Raw genomic sequence first — 21,506 nt, 5'->3', positions numbered from 1 at the left:
AGATAATGGAGCTGGGGTCCCAGGCAAGTATGACCCCACTCTGATAGCTTCTGCAAGGGCTACATTTTCTACCAACTAGTGGATTCCAAATTAGTTGAGTCAGCAGACCACTAAGAAGAAATCTTGTTCAACCCCATTCCAGCTTAAAACTGGGCAACTTTAGTGATATGTGATGTGAAAATCACAAACCCAAATACTTAAACCAGGCAAGCAAAAACCCCAGCACACAAGCAAGCCAGACTTCATGGCCATCCCAGAGACTCCCTGCTGCATCTCACCAGCTCTCTGTTTATCTGCTCTGTTGTCTACCTGAGCTCAGAGCAGAGACCAAGGAAAGAAGAAGTTGTATTAAAGAAAAATGTTAAGAGAGATAAATGTTAAAAGATCCTGTCTATTGACTACATTTTTTTCCACCAGTTGTGAGTGACAGTGATGGTCACTTGGTATCTCCAGGCTGAGATCTGTGCCTGGCTTAGTGAAGCTCCATTAGAACTTTTTAATGGAAAAATCAACAACATAAATCATCACCAACAGATGAGTAGTAAATTGTGTAGTATCCAAGCAATGGATTACAATCAGCAGTAAAAATGGATACGTGACAACATAGATGAATCTCAAAGGCCATTATGTTGAGTAAAAGAATTCAGGCACCAACTGTACCCCATACTGCATGATTCCAATTGCATGAAATTCTAAAACAAGCAAAACTCATCTACAGTGTCAGATGGCAGAGTCGTGGTTCTCTAGGGTGGGGGCAGGGGCTCAAGGGAGTTTTCTGGGGTGACAGAAATGTTCAGTGTCTTGATTGGGGTGTTAGTTACAAGGATGTGTTCATTTGCCAAAACTCTGAACTTCACACTTGAAATGTATGCATGTCATATACCTCAATAAAGTGAATCAAAAAAAGTTATTGACATCATATGACCCAGTGATCCCACCAGGTCCCACCCAGGACAAAAGCTGGGAAGGCAGCTGACGACCTCATCTGATGACATGGACACAGGTTCTCCTAAGGGCAGATGCCCCTCCTTGCCTTCCTGAAACCTACAGAGCTTTCACAGGGGAGCAAGCTTCTGTGTCCCCACTGGGATGTAAGAATGCAGCTCCTCCTGGAGAGGAAGGAGTGGATTATTCACACTGTAGGGGAAGTGAGCATTATTATTCCTTTCTGAGGGCAGGTTTGGGGAATGTGGAAGAGATCCCCAAGCAGGAGATAGTGGGAACACAAAGGAGCAGTGGAGGTCCATGGGTCAGAAACTGGTGAAAAGAAAACAAAAGTCACTAGAAGAAATTTTGCAGATTTCACAGTTGTTTCAAGGTTCAACTGTGTTAATTTTCATCTGTCTAAAAACAATTGTTGCCCAATCAATCCTAGGTTGAGAAAGGAGGGGATGGAACAGAGAAACCAAGAAATCAGTCACTAATGGTGGCTTATGAGCTCCATACGCCTTGATGCAGAGCTGCTGCCCAGCTAGCTGTAAAATCCCATTCCTTTAACTGATATTTACTGAGTGCCTAAATGACCCAGGCTCTGTGCTCATAAAGAAAAGAAAGAAAGAAGAAACAGACCCTCACCCTCTCCAATGAGTTTGACATTCATCCTCCTTCAATTTCTCACCCCCAGGGTCATACCCCACCTTGTCATTTTAGTAACTATAAGCCCTTCATAATCTCAATTTTATCCATTGTCTTTCTCTGGCCATGCATCCTATTTTTCCAGCTCCTTCCCTTTAGTAAAGTAACTAAAACTATCTTTCGACGCAAAGATCTTGATCCATTATTCTGCCACCCTTCCTCTATCCATCACCCCATCATTATGATTAACCCCTCCCCTGTTTTTGCTTTGTTGTACTCACTTGACAAAACCATGGTCCTAGTTAGATCCAACCCTCCTCACTGCTGAATGTAGCTGAAAAAACTATGCCACCATACTGGTGGTCTTATTCTAATTTTATGACATGAAATGCACATGAGCCTTCATTCCAGCCTGGCAATCACACTAACCATCTTTTCTCAATTCACTCTTTCACTCTCCTAAAAAGCTCTTTCATATCTCTCCTATCTCCTCAAATCCCCAATACCTCCTCTACTATCCTCACTCTCAGCTAATGACCTTTTTTCCTCTTTACCAAGAAGATTAAAGCAAACAGGAGTGAAATTCCCCCAGAATCCCACCACCATATATAGCTACTTTTTACCAGCATCTACACTCATGACTCTGCCTGCCCTCCTGTGACACAGATAAGCTTCCCAACCTCCTATCAGAACCCAATTCCTTGGACCCCTACTACACACCATATACAAAAATTAACTGAAAATGTATTGTAATATGAGAACTAAAACCATAAAACTGTTAGAAGAAAACAGGAGAAAATCTTCAAGACCTTGTATGTGACAATGGATTCTTAGATATGGCACCAAATATACAAGTGATAAAAAAAATAGACAAATTGGACTTCAGCATTAAAAACTTTTGCGCCTCAAAAGATACTATCAAGAAAGTGAAATGACAACCCACTAAATGGGAGAAAATATTTGGGAAACATATATCCAACAAAGATTTAACATCCTGAGTGCATAAAGAATTCCTATAACACACCAACAAAAAGACAAACAACCCAATTAAAAATGGGCAAAAGTCTTGAATAGGCATTTCTCCAAAGAAAATATAAATTGAACAATAAAATCATGAACAGACACTCAACATCATTGGTCATCGGAGAAGTGCAAATCAAAACCACAGTCACATACAATTACTACACATTTAATAAGATGACCATTTTAAAAAAGTAAAATTAAAAAATTACAAGTATTGACAAGGATTGTGGAAAAATTGGAACCTTTGTGCATTGTTGGTGGGAACGTAAAATGATGCAGCCTTGGCGGAAAATATTTTGGCAGTTCCACAAAAAAGTTAAAATAAAATGACTACTAACAGATACAAAAAGACAGAAGAGAGAGGTGTGGATAAGAGTGTAGAAAGTAAGACTATCAGTAAAGGTAAAAAGAAGGAAAATTAGATATGACATATAAAATCCAGAAGGCAAAATAGCAGGAGAAAGTACTACCCATGTAGTAATAACACTAAATTTTAATGGATTAGACTCCCCAATCAAAAGGCATAGACTGGCAGAATGGATTAAAAAACAGGACCCATCTATATGCTGCATCTACTCAAAGGACATGAAGGCAAGGACACAAATGGACATTTGCACACCAATGTTTATAGCAGCATTATTTACAATTACCAAGAGATGGAAACAGCCAAAATATCCATCAACAGACGGGTAGCTAAACAAACTGTGGCATATACGTACAATGGAATATTATGCAGCTGTAAGACAGAATAAAGTTATGAAGTATGTAACAACATGGATAGACCTTAAGGACATTATGTCGAGTGAGATTAGCCAAAAACAAAAGGACAAATACTATGGTCTCACTGATATGAACTGACATTAGTGAATAAACTTGGAATATTTCGTGGTAACAGAGACCATCAGGAGATAGAAATAGGGTAAGATATTGGGTAATTGGAGCTGAAGGGATACAGATTGTGCAACAGGACTGAATATAAAAACTCAGAAATGGACAGCACAATACTACCTAACTGTAATACAATTATGTTAAAACACTGAATGAAGACGAATGTGAGAATGATAGAGGGAGGAGGGCTGGGGGCATAAATGAAATCACAAAGAAAGACAATAAAAACTGAGATGGTGTAATCTAGGAATGCCTAGAGTGTATAACGATAGTGACTAAATGTACAAATTTAAAAAATGTTTTTGCATGAGGAAGAACAAAGGAATGTCATTACTGCAGGGTGCTGAAAATAGGTGGTAATTAATATTTTAAAATTTCAACTTATGTGTGAGACTAAAGCAAAAAATGTTTATTTGGTACAAAATTTATATTTTGACTAGTGCATCTCCTAATATAACTTATGTAGATAGTTGGTTGAACAACATAAGTACATGGAACCTTGGGTAGGACATGAGATTTTGTTGGTTTGTCCAGAGTGATGCCCCAATGAATCCCAGACGGATTTGATCAGTGAGCGGAAAAGTATTTGCAAAGTCCCCTTCGGGGAACGGTGATAATGGGGGAAAATTCAACCTCCCCAAGTTGAATTCTTGATATTCTCACAAGCAGTGTGGACAACCAAAGCTATAGGCTGAGCCCCTAGTCTTGGGGTTTGTTTATATGAAACTTAACCCCACAAAGGATAAGTCAAACCTACTTAAAATTAGGCCTAAGAGTCACCCTCAAAAGAACCTCTTTTGTGCTCAGATGTGGCCTCTCTCTCCAGTCAACACAACAAGCAAACTCACCACCCTCCCCCTGTCTATGTGGGGCATGACTCCCAGGGATGTGGACCTTCCTGGCAATGTGGGACAGAAATTCTAGAAAGAGCTGAGACTCAGCATCAAGGGTTGAGAAAAACTCTAGAATGAGCTGAGACCCAGCATCAAGGGATTGAGAAAAACCTTCTCGACCAAAAGGGGGAAGAGTGAAATGAGACAAAATGTCAACGGCTGAGAGATTCCAAACAGAGTCGGGAGGTTATCCTGGAGGTTATTCTTATGCATTAAGTAGCTATCACCTTGTTATCCAAGATATAATGAAGAGTCTGGAGGGAACTGCCTGAAAATGTAGAGCTGTGGTCCAGTAGCCATGTTTCTTGAAGATGACTGTATAATGATATAGCTTTCACAATGTGACTGTGTGATTGTGAAAACCTGTGTCTGATGCTCCTTTTATCTACCTTGTCAACAGATGAGTAGAACATATGGGATAAAAATAAATAATAGGGGGAACAAATGTTAAAATAAATTTAGTTTGAAATACTAGTGATCAATGAAAGGGAGGGTTAAGGGGTATGGTATGTATAATTTTTTTCTTTCTTTTCTGTTTTCATTTTATTTTTCTGTTGTCTTTTTATTTCTTTTTCTGAATTGATGCAAATGTTCCAAGAAATGATCATGATGATGAATATGCAACTATGTGATGATATTGTGAACTACTGATTATATATGTAGAACAGAATGAGCAAATGTTAAGAATGTTTGTGTTTCTTTCTTGTAATTTTTTAAAAATTAATAAAAAATTAAAAATAATTTAAAAATAAAATAACCACATGACAAAGAAATTCTACTCTTTAGGTATATATCTTAAAGAATTGAAAGCAGAGACCTAAATACATACTTGTATACTTAATGGTCACAGAGGTATTTAAGTAGCCAAAAGATGGAAGCAAACCAAATGTCACTGACAGATGAATGGATAAATAAAATGTAGTGCGTTCATACAATGAAATATCATTCAGCCAAAGAAAAGAACAAAGTTCAGATACAAGCTACGGCATGAATGAAACTTTAAAGCATTACACTAAGTGAAATAAGCCAGATACAAAAGAATAAATATTTTATGATTCTGCTTATATGAAGTATCTAGGATAAGCACATTGATAGAAATAGAAAGGAGATTAGAGGTTACCAGGGGCTGGCAGGGAGAGGAGTAGGAAGTTACTACTTAATGAGTATGAGTTTCTATTTTGGATAGTGAAAATGCTTTGGTAATGGATGGTGCCGATGGTACTATAACATCATAAATGTAATTATTGCCACTGAACTGTACACTTAAGAAATATTGAAATGACAGATTTATGGTGTACATACATATATCCACAATTTTAAAATCCCACCCTCTCTCACCTTCTCAAAGGCATTGATCCAGCAGTTCTTCCTTCTCTCTCCTCCACATAAGTTTTACAGTCTACTGGTTTATTCTCGGTTGCCAGATAAACATACTGTGATTGTTAAGTCTGGTGTCAACTTGGCCAAATGAATATGCCCAGTTGCCTGGTCATTTTGGTTGATTAAATCATCAGCCAGTTGATTGCATCTGTGGCTGATTACATCTGTGATTAACTAAGGTGTGTTTCCCACAATGAGATAACCCAGTCAACTGAATATTTTTAAGGGAGAAAACTCTTTCACTACCTCTTCAGCCAGTGAGCCTCTCCTCTGGTGTTCATCCAGACCCTTCATTGGAGCCACCAACTTCACAGTCTGCCCTACTGAATTTGGACTCTTCCATTCCCATGTGCATGAGACATTATTACAAATCTCATATTTAAAGATACCTTCTATTGGTTCTGATTCTCTGGAGAACCCTGACTAACACAGTTTGGTGCCAGGAGTGGTTCTTAAGAAACAGAATCTTAAAAATGGGTTTTTACAATTGGTTTTCTACTCTGACTAGACTGAGAGGCACTAATAACTGTTTCCAATAATCAAGATGGCACTGACAGTCCACTGGGTGAGTTGGCAAAAGAAATAATCAAAATATTACCATTAGATTCTGCTAATTTTACACATATCCCAGGCAAGACTCTGGGTGATAATGTTTTTGACACCTTTACAGATTTTTGTGGAATTAAGAGATATAATGATGTTGGGTAATTGTTCTTAGATAGGTTGGATACAGTGTTGAGAGAAAGGGCTAAGCTGAAGGCTTCAAATCTGAAACTTCAGCACTGTATGAAAAATGTGAAAGTTTCCATGTGTGCCCTGAAATGAAATTTTTATTTCCTTTGGTTGCGGACTTGAGATCTCTGAAAACCAGACACAAAATCTCATTGTGCAAGTAGATTTACAATGTAAATGGAAATCTCAATCTTGCGGGATGTCTGCTATTAAAGTAAGGGCTTTGATTGGAAAATAATGGGATCCTGAAACGTGGGGTGGTGATATACACCTTGATAATGATGGGGATGGGGAGATGGGATCTCTGGAATCTGCTTAGCTTTTGCTAGATAGGCCTGTAATGGACTGCTCTGAGGAAAGAGCTTCTTGACCTCTAGCATGCTTTGAAGAAACGGCCTCTCAGCCTCCAGTCTCCTCAGAGGAGCCTGCCATCCAACCTCGATCTAACAAGATTTACCCTTCACTGCCTGCTAACCCTGTAACCCCCTCCCCTAGGGAAACAGTCCTCACTGCTCTATCTGGAGTAATTAATCCTGTTTCACCAGATGAAACGGCAAATGGAATGTCCTGAGGTAATTGGCTTGAAAGACACTTCTATTTCTTTTCATGACCCAACCCCACCATTCCTCTTTTCTTCAAGGCCTATAACTAGATTAATGTCCCAAAAGGCCCCAAAAGGTGTGGTAAAAAGTGTGACCCATGAGGATGTATACTATACTCCAAAAGAACTGCACGAGTTTTCCAAACTCCATAGATAGAAGTCAGGGGCAATATGTGTGGAATGGATATTAAGGGTGTGGGATAATGGCGGAAGGAATATAAAGTTGGATCAAGCTGAATTTATTGATATGGGCCCATTAAACAGAGACTGTGCATTCACTGTTGTAGCACGATGGTTTAGAAAGGGCATTAACAGATTGTTTGGATGGTTGGCTGAAACATGGATCAAAGGCGGGCGACATTAACTGAAGCAGAAATGCCAGAACTGCATCTGGCCTCTCCTATAACCAAAAGAGAGGCACAACAACCAGTTGGCTTCTTTGGGTTTTAGCGACAACATATTCCGCATTTGAGTGTGATACTCTGGCCCATTTACTGAGTGACCAGAAAAGCTGCTAGTTTTGAGTGGGGACCAGAGCAAGAGTAGGCTCTATGATAGGTCCAGGTTGCTGTGCAAGCTGCTCTGCCACTTAGGGCATTTGATCCAGCAGATTTAATGGTGTAGGAAGTGTCAGTGGCAAATAGAGATATTGTCTGAAGCCTTTTGCAGGAAGACCCTATAGGATAATCACAATACAGGCCCTTAGGACTTTAGAGCAAAGCCCTACCATCCATTGCAGATAATTACTTTCCTTTTGAGAAACAGCTTGCTACTGAGCCTTAGTAGAAATTGAACACTTAACTATAGGTCACCAAGTTACCATGAGACCTGAATTGCCTATCATGAGCTGAGTGTCGTGTGACCCACTGAGCCATAAAGTTGTTTGTGCACAGCAGCCCTCCATCATAAAATAGAAATGATACATTAGAAATAGGGCTTGAGCAGGTCCTGAAAGCATAAGTAAGTTACACAAGGAAGTGGCCCAAATACCCATACCCTCACTTCCGCCACATTGCCTTCTCTTTCACAGACCAGAACTATGGTCTCTTGGGGAGTTCTTTAAGTCAGTTGACTGAGGAAGAGAAAACTCGGGCCTGGTTTAAGGATTGTTGTCCACCATCAACAGGGACCACCCAGCAGTGGACAGCTGCAGCCTTACAACCCCATTCTGGGATGTCCTTAAAGGACAGTGGTGAGGGGAAATCCTCCTAGTGGGTAGAACCTCGAGCAGTGCCTCTGGTTCTTCATTTTGCTTGGAGAGAAACTGGCCAGAAGGTGCATTTGTATAGTGACTCATGGGCTGTGGCTAACGGTTTGGTTGGATGATCAGAGACTTGGAAGAAGCATGATTGGAAAATTGTTGACAAAGAGTTCTGGGGAAGAGGTATGTGGATAGACCTTCTGAGTGGGCAAATAGCTGAAGATACTTGAGTCCCATGTGAATGCTCACCAGAGAGTGACTTCAGAAAGGAAGGTTTTAATAATCAAATGGTTATGATGACTCATCCCATGGATACAAATCTATCTTCTTTTCTTGGCCACTCCTGCCATTGCCCAATGGACTCATGAACAAAGTGGTCATGGTAGCAGGGATGGAGTATGCATGGGCTCAGCAACAGGGACTTCCACTCACGGAGGCCGATTTGACTATGGCCAATGCTGAGTGCACAATCTGCCAGCAGCAGAGACCCACACTCAGTCCCCTATATAACACCATTCCCTAAGGTGATCAACTTGCTATCTGGCGGCAGATTGATTATATTGAGCCACTTTCATCATGGGAGGGGCAGCAATTTGTTCTAACTGGAATAGACATATACTCCGGATATGGGTTTACATTCCCTGCATGCAATGCTTCCGCAAAAACTACCATTCATGGACTTAAAGAATGCCTTATGGTATTCCACATAACATTGCTTCTGATTAAAGAACCTACTTCACAGCAAGTGAAGTGCATTAATGGGCACAAGCTCATGGAATTCTCTGGTTTTACCATGTTCCCCATCATCCAGAGACAGCTGGGTTGACAGAACAGTGGAATGGGTTTTTGAAGACCCATTTACAGTGCCACCTAGGTGTCAATACCTTGCAGGGCTGGGATGATGTTTTCCAGGAGGTTGCATATGCTCTGAAACAGCATCCAGTCTATGGTGCTCTTTCTCCCATAGCCAGAATTCACAGGTTCAGGAATCAAGGAGTAGAAATGGGAGAGGCACCACTCACTATCAGCCCTAGTGATCCACTAGGAAAATTTCTGTTTCCTGTTCCTGAAACCTTAAACTCTGCTGGTCTACAGGTCTTGGTTCTAAAAGAAGGAATACTCCTACCAGGAGATACAACAGTGATTCCATTGAATTGGAAGCTAAGACTGCCACTTGGCCACTTAGGGCTTCTCATGCCACTGAATCAACAGGCATGAAAGGGGATTACTGTTCTGTCTGGGGTGATAGACCCTGACTATCAAGGGGAAATACACAATGGAGGTAAAGAAGAGTTTTACTGGAATACACGAGATGCCCTAGAGCATCTCTTAGTACTACCAAGCCCTATGACTAAAGTCAGTGGAAAACTGCAACAGCCTAATGTAGGCAGGACTACCAATGGCCCATAAACTTCAGGAATGAAGGTCTGATTCACCACACCTGGCAAAGAACCACGACCAGCTGAAGTGCTTGCTGAGGGCAAAGGGAACATGGAATGGGTAGTAGAAGAAGGTAGTGATAAATATGAACTATGATCACATGACCATTTACAAAAATGAGGACTGTAATTGTATGAATATGTACTCCCTGCTTTGTTATGAATATGTTTACATTTGTACATAAGCAAATATTTTCCTCTTATCATATGAAATAAGTTGTATGTTCATGTTATGACATTTAAGTCATAGGAAATGAAGTTTAAGAGTAAATGTTACCTAAGGACTTGTACCCTATTCTGGAGAGATGTAGTGGATTTTCAGTTATATGCAGGACAGTTGAGTATTATTAGGTGAAACATATGTCTGTCATTGTGTTCTATTTGGAAATTAAGTGTGTTTCAATGTGATATATACAGCTGCCAAGTTGACAAGGAATGGGCTATGATGGTTAGGTTCTGATGTCAACTTGGCCAAATGATTATGTCCAGTTGTCTGGACAGACAAGCAATGGCCTCACTACTGCTGCAGGGATATTTCATGGCTGACTGATTAAATCATCAGCAAGTTGATTGCATCTGTGGCTGATTATATCTGCGATCAACTAAGGCATGTCTCCCACAATGAGATAATAAAATAGTTGAAAGCTTTTAAGGAAGAACACTCTTTCACTGTTTCTTCAGCCAGTGAACCTCTCCTGTGGAGTTTGTCCAGACCCTTCATTGGAGCTGCCAGTTTCACAGCCTGCCCTACAGAGTTTGGACTTTTCCATTCCCATGGTTGCATGAGACACTTTTATAATTTCATATTTATATATTTATAGTAATCTCACCTGTATTACTTCAGTAGCTTTTCTAACTTGTCTCTCTGCTTTTATCCCTACTATCCTACAGTCCATATGCAACAAAGTAGCCAGGGTGTTCCTCTTAAAATGTAAGTCAGATTGGTCACAATGGCCTTATATCATCATCCCTTGCTGGGTGACAGCAAACATGCAGAGTAGGTAACTATCTTCCCCTTTCCTCTACCACCAGCCCTCACCCCTGCTCACTTTTGCCAAGAAGTCTGGGTTCAGAGGGACAATGCCTTTGGGGAGAACCAGGGTTCATTCACTAGCTGTCGGGTGTCATATGACGCCTGTGGACTCAACCTGAATTCAAATAACAGGAGTGGGTGGTTGTGAAAGAAGACCCAGGGCTGGAATGATTGCTTAGGTTTCTTTTTCTCCTTTTGACTCACATTTCTGAGCCCCACTGGCTGTGGGCCTCTGGCACTAAGTGAGGCCAGAGGCTCAATGGTCAAGTGGACAGCAAATGCAGGGTGAAGAAGCATATATTTGCAATTGCATAGTTTCCAGAGAGCTCCTAGAGGGCTTTGGAAGGAAGGGGAGAAGTGGGTTGTAGTTGGAATGATTGATAGATGATCGCATTGATGAAAGATGGTTGATGCATCACGGTCAACAGTTGGCTTCCCAGATTCAAATAATTCTGGTGACACATGTCTCCAAGTTGGTTGAAGCAGGAGCAGCAGGAGACACGTCCTCAGCCAGATAAGCCTGGACGTTTAATGTTGTGGCAGTCTGTGAAGTTATCTTAGAATTCCGAATAGAATACTGGTATACCACAAAATGCCCCCCCAAACATCCATGGAGGATAGCGCAACCAGGAGGGGACACATCAGTGATTGTTTGCCTGACCTGAGCTAAGCTCAGATGCAGGAAAGAGGAGGTGGCTTCTCAGGCAGAACTGATGGAAGCTGTATCAAACTTGCTCAGGATGCTGGAGTGGACATAAAAGTTTGGAGTTGTCAATATCCATTTCCCCTTCTTAAAGTATCTTAACTTACTTTATCAGAACTGCCTTTCCTCTGCTGTCATTCAGACTATCACAATTATAATCAGGTGACCTGTAGTTGTCTAGCCAAGGGGGAGGCAAGAAAGCAAAGCTAGATCAACCACATGACTCTTTCCTGGTATTTAAATCTTGGACCGAGGAACAAATAGATGAAAAATAGTTGCAGTTGTATTCCTTCCTGGCAGCGTTGTCTTGACTAGCCATCCTGGCTAGCCAACTTTAGCTGGGCCTTGCTTCCTATTCTTCCCACCCTCAAGAACTGCTGCAAGAAACTTATTCTTGCAAAGGATAAATTAAGCCTACTTAAAATTAGGCCTAAGAATATCCTATAGAGAACCTCTTTTGTTGCTCAGATGTGGCCTCTCTCTAAGCCAACATGGCAAGGGAACCCCCTGCCCTCCCCTCCTACATGGGACATGACTCCTAAGAGTGTGACTCTCTCTCTCTGGCAATGTGGGACAGAAATTCCAGGATGAGCAGGAACTCAGCATCAGGGGATTGAGAAAACCTTTTTGACCAAAAGGGGGAAGAGAGAAATGAGAAAAAAGAGAGTTTCAGTAGCTGGGATATTTCAAACAAAGTAAGAGGTTATCCTGGAGGTTATTCTTACACATTATAAAGATATCCCTTTTCAGTTTATGGTGTATTTGAGTGGCTAAAGAGAAGTGCCTGAAAGTGTTGGACTGTGCTCCAGCAGCCTTGTTTCTTGAAGATAATTATATGAAGATATAACATTTACAATGTGACTGTGTGATTGTGAAAACCTTGTGTCTGATGTTCCCTTCATCTAAGGTATGGACAGATGAGTAAAAAATATGGATAAAAAATAAATAATAGGAGGAACAAAGGTTAAAGTATATTGGGTAGATGGAAAATATTAGTGGTCAATGAGAGGGAGGGGTAAGGGGTATGGTATGCATGAGGTTTTTTTTCTTTTTATTTCTTTTTCTGAAGTGATACAATGTTCAAAAAATGATCACGGAGATGAATATATGACTATGTGATGATATTGTGAGCCATTGATTGTATGCCATGTATGGAATGTTTGTTTAAGAATGTTTGTGCGTTGTTTTGTCAATTAAAAAAAAAAGAACTGCCTCAATTTTTCTTTTCTAAGTCCAGTGGTTTCTGTCAAATCTTGGAGTTCCTGATATTCTTCCTACAAATTTCCTTTTGCTAAGAGTATCCTGAGAAAGAAAAATGAAGTTGGAGGTCTCACGCTACCTGACTTTAAGGCGCATTATGAAGCTACAGTGGTCAAAACAGCATGGTACTGGCATAAAGATAGATATACTGACCAAAGGAATCAAATAGAGTGCTCAGATATAGACCCTCTCATCTATGGACAATTGATCTTTGATAAGGCAGTCAAGCCAACTCATCTGGGACAGAACAGTCTCTTCAATAAATGGTGCTTAGAGAACTGGATATCCACATGCAAAAGAATGAAAGAGGATCCATATCTCACACCCTGTACAAAAATTAACTCAAAATGGATCAAAGACCTAAACATTAGATCTAAGACCATAAAACTGTTAGAAGAAAATGTAGGGAAATATCTTATAAATCTTATAAAAGGAGGAGGTGTCCTAGACCTTACACCCAAAGCATGAGAATTGAAGAAATAAATGAATAAATGAGAACCCCTCAAAATTAAACACTTTCGTGCATCAGAGAACTTTGCCCAGAAAGTAAAAAGACAGCCTAACAATGGGAGACAATATTTGGAAACAATATGACAGATAAAGATCTAGTATCCAGAATATATAAAGAAATTGTTCAACTTAACAACAAAAAGACAGACAAACCAATTACAAAATGGACAAAAGACATGAACAAACACTTTTCAGAAGAAGAAATACAAATGGCCAAAAGGCACATGAAAAGATGCTCTACTTCCTTGGCTATTATGGAAATGCAAATCAAAAGCACAATGAGATATCACCTCACACCCACCAGACTGGCCATTATCAATAAAACAGAAAATGACAAGTGCTGGACAGGATGTGGAGAAAGAGGCACACTTATCCACTGCTGGTGGGAATAGCAAATGGTACAATCACTGTGGAAGGCAGTTTGGCAGCTCCTCAGGAAACCGAGTATAGAATTGCCATATGACTTGGCAATACCATTACCAGGTATCTACTCAGAGGACATGAGGGCAAGGACACAAACCGACATTTGCACACCAATATTTAAAGCAGCATTATTTACAAATGCCAAGAGATGGAAACAACCAAAATGTTCATCAACAGATGAGTGATTAAACAAGCTGTGGATTATACATATGATGGAATATTTTGCAGCTGTAAGACAGAATAAAGTTGTAAAGTATGTAACAACATGGATGGGCCTTAAGGAAATTATGCTGAGTGAGATTAGCCAGAAACAAAAGGACAAATACTGTATGGTCTCACTGATATGAACTGACATTAGTGAATGAACTTGGAAAACTTCAGTTGGTAACAGAGACCATCAGGAGATAGAAATAGGGTAGATATTGGGTAATTGGAACTAAAGGGATACAGATTGTGCAACAGGACTGATTATAAAAATTCAGAAATGGATAGCACAATACTACCTAACTGTAATACAATAATGTTAGAACACTGAATGAAGCTGAAGGTGAGGATGATAAAGGGAGGAGGGCTGGGGGCACAAATGAAATCAGACAGAAAGATAGACATAAAGACTGGGATGGTGCAATCTAGGAATGTTTAGAGTGTATAATGATAGTGACTAAATGTACAAATTTAAAAATGTTTTTGCATGAGGAAGAACATAGGAATGTCATTACTGCAGGGTGTTGAAAAGAGATGGTAATTAATATTTTAAAACTTTAACTGATGTGTGAGACTAAAGCAAAAAATATTTATTTGGTACAAAATTTATATTTTGACTAGTGCATTTCCTAATATAACCTATGTGGACAGCTCAATTGAACACCATAGTACATGGAACCTTGAGTAGGGCATGAGATTTTGTAGGTTTGTCCAGAGTGATGCCCTGATAAATCCCAGAGTGATTTGAATAGTGAATAAAAAGATATTTTCAAAGTCCCCTTGGGAGAACAGGGGAAAATTCAACTTCCCGAAGTGGAGAATTCTTGATATTCTCACAAGCAGTAGGAACAACCAAAGCAATAGGCTGAGCCCCCAATCTTGGGATTTGTTCATATGAAACTTAACCCCACAAAGGATAGGCTAAGCCTACTTAAAATTAGGCCTAAGAGTCACCTACAAGAGAACCTCTTTTGTTGCTCACATGTGGCCTCAGCCAACATGACAAGCAAATTCACTGCCCTCCCCCTCTCTACATGGGACACGACTTCCAAGGGTGTGGGCTTTTCTGGCAACGTGGGTCAGAAATCCTAGAATGAGCTGGGACTCAGCATCAAGGGATTGAGAAAGCCTTCTCGACCAAAAGGGTGAAGAGTTGAAATGAGACAAAATAAAGTGTCAATGGCTGAGAGATTTCAAACAGAGTTGAGAGGTAGTCCTGGAGGTTATTCTTACGCATAATATAGATATCACCTTTTTAGTTCAGGTATAATGGAGAGGCTGGAGGGAACTGCCTGAAAATGTAGAGCTGGGTTCCTGTAGCCATAAAAAAAAATTCCTTTTGCTAAGTTTGCTAGATTTTGTTTCTCTTCCTTATAGCTAAAGAACCCACACTTCCCTGGCTCTGTACAAAGAACCCAGTCTAAAGAACCCAGACTCCCTTGGTTCTTTCTGCTCCCTTCTTGGGTCTGTGTCCCCCTGATCCTGGACCTCCCCATTGCTTTTGGTGAGCTGCCCCTTCATTACCAGCCTTAGACTCAAGGAACTCAATCAGCCCCACCTCCACTCAAACCAGGAGAAGGGGAGGATCACACTTTTCAGAACCGATATGATTGATCACTCCCTCCCTGATATCCATTTCCGTACTCCTCAGTTCAAATACAATAATTATTGATTGTCTGTTGACAGTTCTCTATTTCATTTATTTCTGAAAAAGATAACACTTCAATAGCAAAAATGAAAATTTTTAAACAACAGATCTGGTAGTGACTAGAGGGTCTCTTCCCTCGAAGAGCCCCCAAGAAAGGGCTCACAGGCAGCCCCTTTCCCTCTTCTAGCTCGTGACTTGGAATTAAGTCAAGAATATTCCAAAGGCCCTGAATGAGACAGCTTTCTGCTTTAGTTAAAACTGACTTGCACTGAGCCTTCTTTCAATGTGAGGGGTCACCCCTACCTTCAGAGATTTAATGGGGAGCCATCAACTAAAAAGACTAAAGAGTCCAGTTGAGCCCCAGCAGCTAGGTGGGTGCATATAGTCAATCCCATTCTCCTTAGAAGCAGGGGTTACTGACCACCAGGGAAGTGGCAGCAGCTGTGGCAATGCCAAGGATCCCAACCCACCCCCTCCTGAGCAGCTCAGGCCACAGAGCAGGGGGGACACAGCAGAGGGGTCCTCACTGGGAAACTTCTGTGGTGTGATTTTGGATGCAATCTGGTATCCCCTCCCTGATCTTTGTCCAGGCCTTGTTTAGCAGTCTTACCAATAATTATGTAAGCTCCAAGAATCTTCCAATGATTTCCTTTTTAGCTTAAATGAGCCAGATTTCCATTTCTGTTGCTTGCAACCTATATTTCAGACTAATACAGAGAGCAAGAAAGGCAATCAGGAATCCAGACCCAGAAGAGGCCTGGATGTTTAGATATTTGGAGAAAAAAAAGTCCAAGTTTCTTAACTTGGCAATTAAAGCACTCTGTGATTAGGTTAGTGCTTCTCTCTTAGGCTCTTGCTGTACTTTGCTCCACTCTGCCAGAGTTTCTCTAATCACCCTGAATTCCTGAATTGCCAAGGCTGTTCCTTCTGCCTAAAGAGACTTTTTCCACTCCTAAATTTCATCTTGCAGATGTCTAGTATTCAGCCTAAGGGTATCCTTCTCCATGATGCCTGCTGCCGAAGAGAACTGAACCCCTTCACTCCCTACCTACCCTCTAGATGTTTATTCTGCATAAAGACCTGTACATTCTGCAATACTTGTACTGGTTTATCTCCTCCCTAAACTACAAACTCCCCAAGAGCAGGGACCACACATTACCATCTCTTTAATCCAAGCACAAGCCTGAGTAAGTACATGAAGGAATGGTTGGGAAACATGGAGATGTTAAAAAGCATCTCCTAAACAGCATTCCAGTGGCTCCAGGAATTGTGGAGTGAGAGGAGGGAAAGGGGCAAAGACCCTAGAGCATTTTTTAACCAAGTCTATCTCAGGTTTATGCTTCTGGGGGTCCCTGATATCAGCCTGTAGGTGTTAGCAGCTCTAATTGAACCCATGAAGTCATCGTCCCAAGAAATGGGACCTTGAGGACCCAGACCATTGGCTGGTGAGATTTCTACAGTGGGGACAGATTAGAGTTGGAGGAAATTAAGTGCACCACAGAAGTGGATTTCTCACTATCCGAGCCAATGTTTGCTCGGCAAGCATTCTTGCCTGCTGAGCCACCGTGGCCTGCCCAACAGCCCAGCTTTAATTCCTCCCATCATTTGTTCTAACTCTGTGTATTTTCTGGTAGATGCGACTGAATCCTGGGACTTATGATTCTAAGAACTGTACTGAATATGATGAAACCATCTTAAACATAAATGCAAGAAATTATATTATTAGTTACAAAAAGTTCCCAGGCTATTACTCTCTCTCCTGTTTTTATTTCTGATCAACTAACAGTGATTTTGCAAACTGCGCAATAAGGGAGAAAAGATGGGTGGAGGGGAGCAAAAGTGATTGCATTTCCGTAGACTCACTTCCAAAATGATAGATTTTGTAGAACCACTTCCCTTTTCTCAGTGAACATTTCAGTAAACTGTTGAGGACAGTTAGGCACTGGTGCTGGTTATTTATCACATTTACTTTCTGTAAATGTAAATTGCCGGGATTTCCCTGGAGAACAGGGGAGAAGAAGGGGCGCCACTCAGGATTAAGAAACGACAGACGCAAGAAGTTAGTTAAGTGGGGGGTCAGGGGACTCAAGCTCCTCAAGAGCAAGAGTCCCGAATAAACTTAGGTCCACATATTTATTGTGCTTTTACACAGAATCTGCTTTAGGGAGTATAATCAAGGCAAGATTATTTTTGAATATCTATCATGCCTGCAAACTACAAAGTTTGGTTCGCAGTTCCTGTCCCAGGGACTGTTTATAGCTTAAGATGCTTTCTATATAGGTCTCTTTGGGCTCTTGAGTCAGCATCCTTGAGAGCAGAGTGAACATTAACTAACCTGCCTGAAACTGTACAGGCAGAACGTTCCTACAGTAAGGCCAGATTAGAGAAGGTGCAGCCCAGGCCACACCTCATTCTGTAGATACCAGGGGGCCTTGCCTCTGTGGGTACTCTGACGTGGCCTTGCCTGCTTCATGTAAAGCCTGACCCAGGCCCCAACAGTAAATGCTATTGTTCCCTTTTTTACAGATGGAGAAACTGAGGCTCAGAGCCTCAGAAGGCCATTGATACAAGGCCACACAGCCAGGTGCATCTGACCGCACAGCCCAGATGTGTCCACTACATCCACTGAGGGCTGGAACACTGCAAAGGAGGCAGAGGTTTTAAGTGATGCATTTGCAAGAAGATTTTTGTCTGAAGCAATTGAGCGGTTGCCATCAGCTGTTAGAGAAAGAACTGGAAGCTGGCAAGGCCATTGGAAAATTGTGAAATACGCAGCATATGTCTTTGACACATTATCTCCTCCCTCTTAATACCCTTTCCCCTGCTAGAGGTCCTTGCTCTCCCTCTGAAAGTCTATGTACATAGCAGTTCCACAGTCAGAATTTACTGTAAGGAGATACTCACAAAAGCGTACTGTGATCCTAACACATCGCAGCATTGCCTGTCACAGCGAAAAACTGGAAATAGACTGATGGGTGTTTAGTAGGAGACCCAATTAATAAAATACGGACTATTACACAGCCATTACCAAGAATAAGGTAGATCTGATTATGTCCATCTGGACAGAACAGAAAGAGTTATTTTAAGGAAAAAAAAAATGAGAGCCACAACAAACGAATAGCACAATCCAGTGATGTAAAATTTAAATACGTATGCATATGCACATCTATATGATAGTTTATTTATCAAAATGTTTTAAAGTGGAAAAGTACACAAAGACCTTTCAAGAGTAACTGCCTTTGAGGTAAGAGACTGGGAGTGGGGAAGAGAGACACCTTTTTAAAATAAGTGTTTATTATCACTTCATTACAATAATTGCTAATCCTTATATCATATGTATATCAGCCTTGCACTGCCCTAAGTCTTTTATGTATTTTCATGCTTTTAATCCTTATGATAACCCTGTGAAAATGGTATCATTGTATTTCCATTTTGCAGATGAGAAAATTCGGGTATAGGGAGGTTAAATAAGTTGCCCAAGGCCTCACAGCTATTAACTGACCAAGTAGGGATTTGAGTTCAGGTGCTCAGATTCCAGAGTTTGGGCTCATAACCACTGCCCTGCCCTGCCTAGAATTGCATAATACACACACATAGATTAAAAAGGAAAACTTAGTAAAAGACTGATGTCTGAAAAAGAAACATTCCACATGTTCTTCCTTCCTCCCCAGAGTCAACCAATTCCAAATATTTTTAGCTGTTTCTTCTGCTTATTACCTTCATATTTTTAGTAAAAATACATTCATGCTTAGCTATTTCTTGATTTGCCAATTCTAAAACATAAAGTACTGACTTCTTGTTCTGGAAGATGGAGATTCGGCTAGCCTTCTGCCACTCTTTCTTCAGCCAATACTACTCACCCAACATTTAACCAAATATTTGCTAAATCTATAGTCAATGCTTAATCTCTCTGACTGTGCACATATGTTCACTGCTGAGGCAAGTTATCTACCATGATTGCTTTTTATTGCTTGTATATTTTTTGTTTTTCTTGACTCAATACTTGGCTTACTTTTTCCATTGGCTCAGTTTTCTATTGAATCCGTTGAAAATTTTTCCAAATGTTCCATCAAATCAGTTCAAAAACAGTAAACATTAGTTTTCAAATGATTAGTTTTTAATTATATACTTTACTAATTCCATCTTTTCCTAGGGAACCCTCCCCTGAAGTTTTTCTTATCAAATAGTTTTCTATAATTGTTGAATATTTTTTAAGTTTTTAAATGAGTTCTTTTAAAGGATGTTCTTGGGAAGGCAACAACTTTTGATTTGTCATTTAAAAAAAAGTTGTGTTTCTTCATGCTGTATAATACAGGTAATTAAAAGGCTACAGAGTTATAAGCTTCTTCCTAATGGAATTCTCTGATAGCAGAGCACAGTGTAGTCATTTCTTTGTTGCTAGAATAAATAAAAAAAAGTCTCTTCTATGCTTCTCTTCAAAAAGTGATGAATAATAACAGAAGATGGCATTTTTTAAAAAGCCATTTTTTCCCTATTCATTCTGTGGTATTGGAGCCAGTATTTTTACTACCATGGGTTGCAATTTTCACTTTATCCACTTTAATAAGCTCTGTCACCTCTCAGAATTCAACATCATTCAATACAAAAGTCCACACATTATCACAGAATCTTCATGTATTTAGAGAGCCCCTGAAATTGACTCTGTTCCTGACCTTTTGAGGCAATGCTGAATGTATAGCCTTATCAAACTGAAGTAGAATTTGAAGGCCAAGTTGAGAGTTGCTCTATTGAGACTGTATTAGCTCATCCAGGCTTTCCTGAAGACTGTTTCCCAAAGTGGTATTTCCATATAACTCATATACCATGGATTTGGAGGAAGAAGTTGTTTTTCTTATTCAGGTTTGCATTGATGTCTGTCAAATAACTGAGCCAGAGGATCTTCAGCTCACATTTGCATACCTTCCTTTTCATTTTCCTGCTCCCTTAAAATTCGGTGTTTACAGAGTATCTGTGGAGAAGGTGCTTCCAGCCGCGGAGCAGACAGAAGCTGGGCGGAAGGAACCTACTTAACTGACCATCTCTTCAGCAGCCCCAGAAACTACAGAACTGAATTTTTTTTATCATATGCTTTGTTACCTTAAAATATCAAGTGATGGTTTAAAGCAACTTTACTGAGGTCTAATTGACATATAATAATATAAAGTGTACAATGTGAGAAGTTTTGACATCCATATACACCTGTGAACCCATCACTACAATCAAAATAGTGAACATAACCAACACCCCAAAAAATTTCCCTGGGCACCTTTGTAATTCCTTTATCCTATTGCTCTCTTCCCCAACCCCAACCCCAAGGAACCACTTAGATGTTTTCTACCACTATTAGTTACTTTGAATTTACTAGAGTTTATATAAATAGACTCATACAGTTTGTAATCTTTTTTCTGGCTTCCTTCACTCAGCTTAATTATTTTGAAACTCATCCATTTTGTTGCATATATCAATAGTTCATTCTTTTCATAACTTAGTAGTATTCCATCATTTGATATTGTCTTAATCTGCCAGAGCTGCTGTCACAAATAGCATACAATGGGTTGGCTTAAACAATAGGTGTTTATTGGTATATGGCTTTGAGGCTTAATGTCCAAATCCAAGATATCACACAGCAATGCTTTCTTCCCAAAGACGCGTTGTTCTGGTGCTGGCTGGGAGCAGTCCTTGGGGGTCCTTGGCTTTCCCATCACTTGGCAATGCTCTCTCCTTTCTCTCTCAGGTCCTGCTGACTTCCTGCTTTCCTCTGTGGCTTTCTCTGATTCTGACTTCAGTCTCTTTCCCTTTATAAGTCCTCCACCAACTGGATTAAGTTGGGTCACACCTTAACTAGAATTAATATCTTCAAGAAGTCTTATTTATAGGTTCACTGGAGGATGCGGGGTAAGATTCAGAATGTGCCTGAATTAGGGTATGTAATTCAATCTACCACAGCTATGCCACAATTTGTTCATCCGTTCATCATTAATAGACATTGGGGT

General features: G+C 40.3%; 1 pseudogene; it reads right to left on the bottom strand.

Annotated features, from left to right (window-relative positions):
- Window positions 1-20,009: 20,009 nt before the first annotated feature.
- Window positions 20,010-20,339, bottom strand: LOC143676240 (transcription initiation factor IIA subunit 2 pseudogene; annotated as a pseudogene).
- Window positions 20,340-21,506: the final 1,167 nt, after the last annotated feature.

The sequence above is a fragment of the Tamandua tetradactyla genome, chromosome 3, assembly GCF_023851605.1.
Source record: "Tamandua tetradactyla isolate mTamTet1 chromosome 3, mTamTet1.pri, whole genome shotgun sequence".
NCBI lineage: Eukaryota > Metazoa > Chordata > Mammalia > Pilosa > Myrmecophagidae > Tamandua > Tamandua tetradactyla.
The sequence above is the reverse complement of the archived record's forward strand: the minus strand, read 5'-3'. Positions and strand labels throughout refer to the sequence as shown.